Source organism: Podarcis vaucheri (assembly GCF_965113315.1).
Source record: "Podarcis vaucheri genome assembly, chromosome: 11".
NCBI classification, from domain to species: Eukaryota; Metazoa; Chordata; class Lepidosauria; order Squamata; family Lacertidae; genus Podarcis; species Podarcis vaucheri.
The window spans coordinates 50,977,316-50,984,664 of record NC_138749.1 but is presented as its reverse complement, the minus strand read 5'-3'; the positions used below and the strand labels follow the sequence as shown (position 1 = coordinate 50,984,664).

The window sequence follows — 7,349 nt, the reverse complement described above, 5'->3', positions numbered from 1 at the left end:
GTACATAACACCTGGATTGCCAAAGACACCAGCCAGGAGTATAGGAGCAAAACAGCAGCCTGTAGGCCTGATCTTTATTCAAAGACTGTTGCAACAGGACTTCCACCCACCACATGGAAGAAGCCCAGAACAAGAGGATGTTTTTACTTTTATAAGTTTCCCCTTTTCCCCACAACACCTTTGGTGAAGCATCATGCATACATCATAGATACATCATACGTATGTCACAAACAGGGAGGGGTTTTCTGGCAAAAACCTATTCATCAGGTTTGCCCCCAACCCTCCCTTGCCCCCCACCTTACACCCATCAAGTGATACAATAGAAATATTTACAAATTCCTGGTTTTCCGGTCAGGTAAACACACTTCTTTGTCCTGACCAGGAGCACAATCCATTCTTGGAGGGTCTGCTGTTGTCTGTGGGATGGCTACCTGTCTGACACCCATCTGCCAGGATGCCAGTGATTATCTCTTGTGCAAGAGTGTACATGATCTCAGGTTTCAGGGATTATGGCTCCCCACATCCCAGACTCCACACCTTGGTAGCCATTCCTTTCCTGAGCACAACAATGTTGGAACGGTGCAAATTCATACTGGAGTGATTTTATATGACTTTCGTAAGTTGTGGGGACATTTGCAGGAGTGATTGTGTTGATTTTGGTGGGGGGGAGGTTATGATGTCTGCTGGAGGGGCAACCCCCCCAACCTTTACATAAATTCTGGTAACAAGGGGAAAGTGAGCGGACGCTCCAAGTGTCCTTATTTTCCAGGGACACCGCCAGTTTAGAGAAGCCATCCCAGTTTCTGATTTGATCCTGGAATGTCCCACTTTTCCTTAGGTAAAGGTAAAGGGACCCCTGACCATTAGGTCCAGTCATGACCGACTCTGGGGTTGCAGCGCTCATCTCACTTTACTGGCCGAGAGAGCCGGCGTACAGCTGCCGGGTCATGTGGCCAGCATGACTAAGCCGCTTCTGGCGAACCAGAGCAGTGCACAGAAACGTCGTTTACCTTCCTGCCGGAGCGCTACCTATTTATCTACTTGCACTTTGAGGTGCTTTTGAACTGCTAGGTTGGCAGGAGCAGGGACCAAGCAAGGGGAGCTCACCCCATCATGGGGATTCGAACCGCCGACCTTCTGATCGGCAAGTCCTAGGCTCTGTGGTTTAACTCACAGCGCCACCTGCGCCCCACTTTCCCTTAGGATATCTTTATTTTCATTGGAGAAGTGTCGGAGGGTATGGAGTTATCCGACCCCCGAGCCATCTGAAGGTAGTCCTGTATAGGGAAGTTTTAAAAATGCTTAATGCTTTATTATGGTTTTTATATAAGTTGGAAGCTGCCCAGAGTGGCTGCGGCAACCCAGTAAGGTGTGTGGACTATAATTAGTACAATTATCATGATGGAATGGGACATTGGAGAAATGTTGGAGGGTATGAAGAAATCAGTCCACTGATTTTAAAAACATGTATGGCTTAGAGCCCCTTTCTTCCCCCATACCCTCTGATCTTTAAGATAAAACATATGTAGCTAATGCGATTATTTTCCAACCCGTCTCTATGCAATACAGTGGTGTCCCGCAAGACGAATGCCTCGCAAGACGAAAAACTCGCTAGATGAAAGAGTTTTCCGTTTTTTGAGTCGTTCCGCAAGACGAATTTCCCTATGGGCTTGCTTCGCAAGACGAAACGTCTTGCGAGTTCTTGCGAGTTTGTTTCCTTTTTCTTAAAGCCGTTAATAGCCGCTAAGCCGCTAATAGCCGCTAATAGCCGTGCTTCGCAAGACGAAAAAACCGCAAGACGAAGAGACTCATGGAATGGATTAATTTCGTCTTGCGAGGCACCACTGTACCAAAATACAGTGGCTCCTTATTTTTTCAAGCCGGCGCTGTTTTTCTTCACAAGTCCTTGCCACAGAATCTAGTTCTTGTCCTAAAGGATTTCTGAAGCACGGCAAAGCAGCCAGTTGAAAATCTGACAGAATATTTACTGCACCAAGAAAAACTCGAGCCAATTAACTCCTCCCTTCGCATTTCCCTCCATTTCAAGGACTTTCCTCATCTTTCCCCCTCAGCAATACCTGACATAGCTTAGAGAGAATGCCAGAAAGAATGACTATATGAAGAAGGAATTCTTGGTGCCTTGCAGCTCCCACCAACATATTTCCTGTTTCTTTGTCTGACTAGATTTTTTTTTGGGGGGAAAGGGGGGCACAATGCCTTAAATGTCAAGAGGAGGTTTGCCTGTGATTTTCTGACTCATTTCCTAGTTTCCTGTCCTCACATTCTTCCAGAGAATGTGAGTTGTCACCTTAAGCACACAGAGCCTTGACGCTTAACAGATCAATATTTTTAATGTAAAATAGCAGTGCAGAGAGGCTCCAGACCCTTTCAATGACTGGCTCATGCCCAGACAGTCATTGGATATTCAGCGACTCATTCTTTGCAGAACTCTGAATTCTAAAAATAGTCCCCAAACAAAATGATGCACTCATTAGAGCTTTACATCATGGTAGGAATTTTCTTTCGGCTTGTGTAGTTCCCTACTAACAAAGTGAGGAAAGGAATCTGGGAGGGGAGAGATAGCAGCTAAACTAAAGGTTTACTTTCAAAGGTTTCAGTAAGGTCAGAGCCTCATTTGAGAACACATATCAAGTGATTTTCCATGTAGCAAGATGACTACTGACTGACACCTTCCCTTCTATGTGGGTTCATTGCTTGCAAACATTAAAAATACACACATTTGTAGCCAAGTATGTTTGTGTTTTAGGGACGCGGGTGGCGCTGTGGGTTAAAGCCTCAGCGCCTAGGGCTTGCCGATCGAAAGGTCGGCGGTTCGAATCCCCGCGGCGGGGTGCGCTCCCGCTGCTCGTCCTAGCGCCTGCCAACCTAGCAGTTCGAAAGCACCCCCGGGGGCAAGTAGATAAATAGGTACCGCTTACCAGCGGGAAGGTAAACGGCGTTCCGTGTGCTGCGCTGGCTCGCCAGATGCAGCTTTGTCACGCTGGCCACGTGACCCGGAAGTGTCTCCGGACAGCGCTGGCCCCCGGCCAATAAATGTGAGATGGGCGCACAAACCCCAGAGTCTGTCAAGACTGGCCCGTACGGGCAGGGGTACCTTTACCTTTACCTTATGTTTGTGTTTGATAAAGTGATATGTACATGTGTGAGAGATGAGCGGTACTAATTTTCTAGGAAAAGAGATGCTCATTATGAACCCTTGTTCTCTTAGAAAGGCACCCATTCTGAGTTCCGGTGAGTTCCCACTGGAGCCCTGGAGATTAGATGTGTATGAATGGTCCAAGTGTGTGTAATGCTAACAACAACAACAACAACAATAATTTTTATTTGTACCCCGCCCATCTGACTGGATTGCCCCAGTCAATCTGGGTGACTTCCAACAAATATAAAAGCATAATAAAACACCAAACATTAAAAACTTCCCTATACAGGGCTGCCTTCAGATGTCTTCTGAACGTTGTATAGTCATTTATCTCATTGACATCTGATGAGAGGGCGTTCCACTGTGTGGGTGCCACTACCGAGAAGGCCCTCTGCCTGATGGATGTCCTTTGGCCTCACCTACATGCATCCCCTGACCACTTTCCACCAAGGGAATGCATTCCAGACCTTCCATCTCCCAGAACCCGGCGAGCCTTAAAAGTAGGAGAGCAAAGAGCTCAAAGACAGAGGCCACTTAGTGGCACCCGTAGAAGTGATGAATGAGGAATTGGGAGAGACGGGTTTGTGTGGAGATTCACTTGGAACAATGCCATTATCCATGAAGAAGAAGAAGAGGAGTTTGGATTTGATATCCCTCTTTATCACCACCCTAAGGAGTCTCAAAGCGGCTAACATTCTCCTTTCCCTTCCTCCCCCATAACAAACACTCTGTGAGGTGAGTGGGGCTGAGAGACTTCAGAGAAGTGTGACTAGCCCAAGGTCACCCAGCAGCTGCATGTGGAGGAGTGGAGACGCGAACCCGGTTCCCCAGATTACGAGACTACCGCTCTTAACCACTACACCACACTGGCTCTCAGTGTGGCTGGGTTCTATAGCCTCTCTCTATAAAGACTGGAATAAAAAAGGATGGGAAGAAACTTTTCCTTGCCTTTATAATTTCCTGGGCAACCAGCTGGGAGCTGAGGACAGCATCCTGACACACAGTAGACAAGGTGATAAGGGCCCCTTGCACTCAGACACCCCTGAACTAATTAGGATTGGCACATGAACCAATTGCTTGGCCCCTGTGTGGACCAAAAAGCTCTTTTGACCTCCCCACGGTAGTCCCTCTGACCAACCCATCAGTTCTATTTTGCCTGATAGGCCAGCTCTCCCAGGTAGCATCACAGCATCCCTCGTTACTGCTCTCCCTCCTGCCCCCAGCTGAGTGCCTAGTACCCCTTGGCAACCGTATCCATTCCTTACAGCCCAGAAAAGCAGAGTGAGCAGGGAGAGGAAGGGCCATTGCCCTCAAGCCTGGCAAGCTCTCTGTCCCCTGCCACATACTGACTCCAGTCAAAGCCACATCATACTAGGATGTGAGAAAGCAATTCCTACCTGCCACTCCCTAGCAACAAAGAAGCAATGCAATTGTAAATATCAAAGATTTTGTTGAGCATCGTCCAGGATGAAATAGCTTCCTAAATGGAAAGATATACATGTGGGGCTGACAGCCAGTCATTCTAGCAGGGCCTTACTTATGACACCTATTCTGTGCTGTGTAGCTATACAGAACTTGCCAGGATTGAACAGCCTGTCTGAAACAAGAGTGTTTTCAATTCCACGAAGGAGCAGCCAGGTCACTGTGGGTGGTTATGGGATGGGCATCCCTCCCGGCTGTACAGAACAGGGTGTGGAAGGCATCCTATAGCTGCCTGAAAGCAGCCCATTGAGAACAAGGGGAGACGTACAGAAAGAATAATGTTCAATAGTCAGCAGCTGGAACACATTGTTTGTGAACCTGTAGGTACAGCAAGCATTTGTGAGGGAGAAGAGGGACTGGTTCCACCTGAATGCTTGACCAGTGATCCCAACATAACTTTACTGGGGGAGGAAGGGAGCACTTGAATTTGTTTTCAAGTGTTTTGATATGTGATATATGACATTCCGTGCAAGTAGATCAATAGGTACCGCGGTGGCAGGAAGGCAAACAGCATTTCCATGCGCTCTGGTTTCCGTCACAGTGTTCCGTTGCACCAGAAGTCATGCTGACCACACGACCCGGAAAGCTGTCTGTGGACAAACGCCGGCTCCCTTGGCCTGAAAGCAAGATGAGTGCCACAACCCCATAGTCGCCTTTGACTGGACTTAACTGTCCAGGGGTCCTTTACCTTTTCCCTTTACCTTATCATCTTTCTAAGCAAAGCTATCCCTAGTTGGAGTATGCTCCTTCATAGAAAACAGGTCTCCATACACCATTTCCAGTAGGGTTCCACACCAGATCTGGTTTGAAAAACCTTGATGAAACATACGGTTGTGAGCAGTGCGATTTTTCTAGGAAAAGAGGTGCCAGAACTCACCACGAACATCTCCCTTGTTCTCTTATAATGGCAATGGCGCCCAACTGAGAGGTCCTGGAACTGAGTTCTGATGAGTTCCAGCTGGTAAAAAAGCCCTGGTCGTGAGGGGTGGAGAGAATGAGAGGCATGAATCCTTCTGCTCCACCTCCTCCCATTTGTGCAACCTTGAATTGGTTCAGGGACCAATCTGGGTCGAACCTGGATCATCCAGGGGTGCTCCAAAGTGCTCGATTAAGCCTCAAATCAGATTGGGGTGGGCATGCACACCCACAGTATAAAGGTTGAGCACAAATTCAGATCCCCGCTGAGGTGGGCAGGTTACTTTGCACTTCATTCATAAAGAGAGACTGGCTATGTATCACAAAACCCCCACAAGAAGAAGAAGAAGAGTTTGGATTTGATATCCCGCCTTTCACTCCCTTTAAGGAGTCTCAAAGCGGCTAACATTCTTCTTTCCCTTCCTCCCCCACAACAAACACTCTGTGAAGTGAGTGGGGCTGAGAGACTTCAAGGAAGTGTGACTGGTCCAAGGTCACCCAGCAGCTGCATGTGGAGGAGCGGAGACGCGAACCCGGTTCCCCAGATTACGAGACTACCGCTCTTAACCACTACACCACACTGGCTCACATCTGGCTTTGCATTTGAGCTCTTCTTTCCTAGATAGTGGAGGGAGCTCAAGCCATACATAGAATCTTTGAATCCAGACCTTGTTATATCTGCATGGCAAGTTGGACAGTAATCTTATAGAGATGTTCTAGAACAGGGATAAGGGACGCGGGTGGCGCTGTGGTCTAAACCACAGAGCCTAGGACTTGCCGATCGGAAGATCGACAGTTCGAATCCCCGCGACAGGGGTGAGCTCCCGTTGTTCGGTCCCTGCTCCTGCCCACCTAGCAGTTCAAAAGCACGGCAAGTGCAAGTAGATAAATAGGTACCACTTTGGCGGGAAGGTAAACAGCGTTTCTGTGTGCTGCTCTGGTTCGCCAGAAGCGGCTTAGTCATGCTGGTCTGTGGACAAACGCCAGCAACCTCGGCCTACAGAGCAAGATGACCGCACAACCCGAGTTCTCTGCGACTGGATCTAATGGTCAGGGTACCTTTACCTTTACCTAGAACAGGGATATGGAATCTGGGGACCTCCAGATGTTGTTTGACACCAACTTCCCTTGGCCCCAGTCAGCATAGCCAATGTTCTGGCATGATGGATGTTGTAATCTTGCCATTTTAGGAAAAAAGAAGGTTCTCAGACAGCTAATGTGGTTTAGAAGAGAAACGGGCAGAGATCTGCAAGCTACTAGAATAGATACTTGTGTAGCTACTTCAATAAAGTTACATTTCAATTTGAAGAAACTAAAGATGCCCGAATATAGCATAAACAAGAGGTTCAGCTGTTGATGGATGATCTATGGTGTGATTGTATTGAAATGGTGCTGTCCTGGTCAACATTTCACTTTCTTTTTGCCCAATTGTTTCTTCCTAATTCTTCCAATTTGCTGGTAACACACCTGTGAAGGTCTCCTGCCCTCACATGCATGTCAAGGTAGCCTCAGCACACCCCAAATTCCTTGATCATCAGGCTCCCAAATCGTGTCAGTGACTCTGAGTTGAAACTAAGGAAAAGATCTTTACTCAGGTTAACAGCAGTACAGGCTCACCATCAAGCACAAAATTCAGAAGTCAAGATTCAAAGGTATCTACAATTCTGCTGCCTGGACACACATGAACACTCCATCTCTGAACCCAACTACGAAGGCAGCAGTAGATTCTAGGTGTCCTGTCCTTTGCCTCCAGCTCCATTGCTATCTCCTCCTGCTAAGTCCATCCCTCTGG

At 47.7% G+C, this 7,349-nt stretch overlaps 1 long non-coding RNA gene across 1 annotated transcript; it reads left to right on the top strand.

Moving 5' to 3' along the window:
• Nucleotides 1–240: 240 nt before the first annotated feature.
• Nucleotides 241–2,193, top strand: LOC309514511. The gene is made up of 2 exons (XR_014212028.1): nt 241–355; nt 1,881–2,193. It is a non-coding gene; the product is annotated as an uncharacterized lncRNA (long non-coding RNA).
• Nucleotides 2,194–7,349: the final 5,156 nt, after the last annotated feature.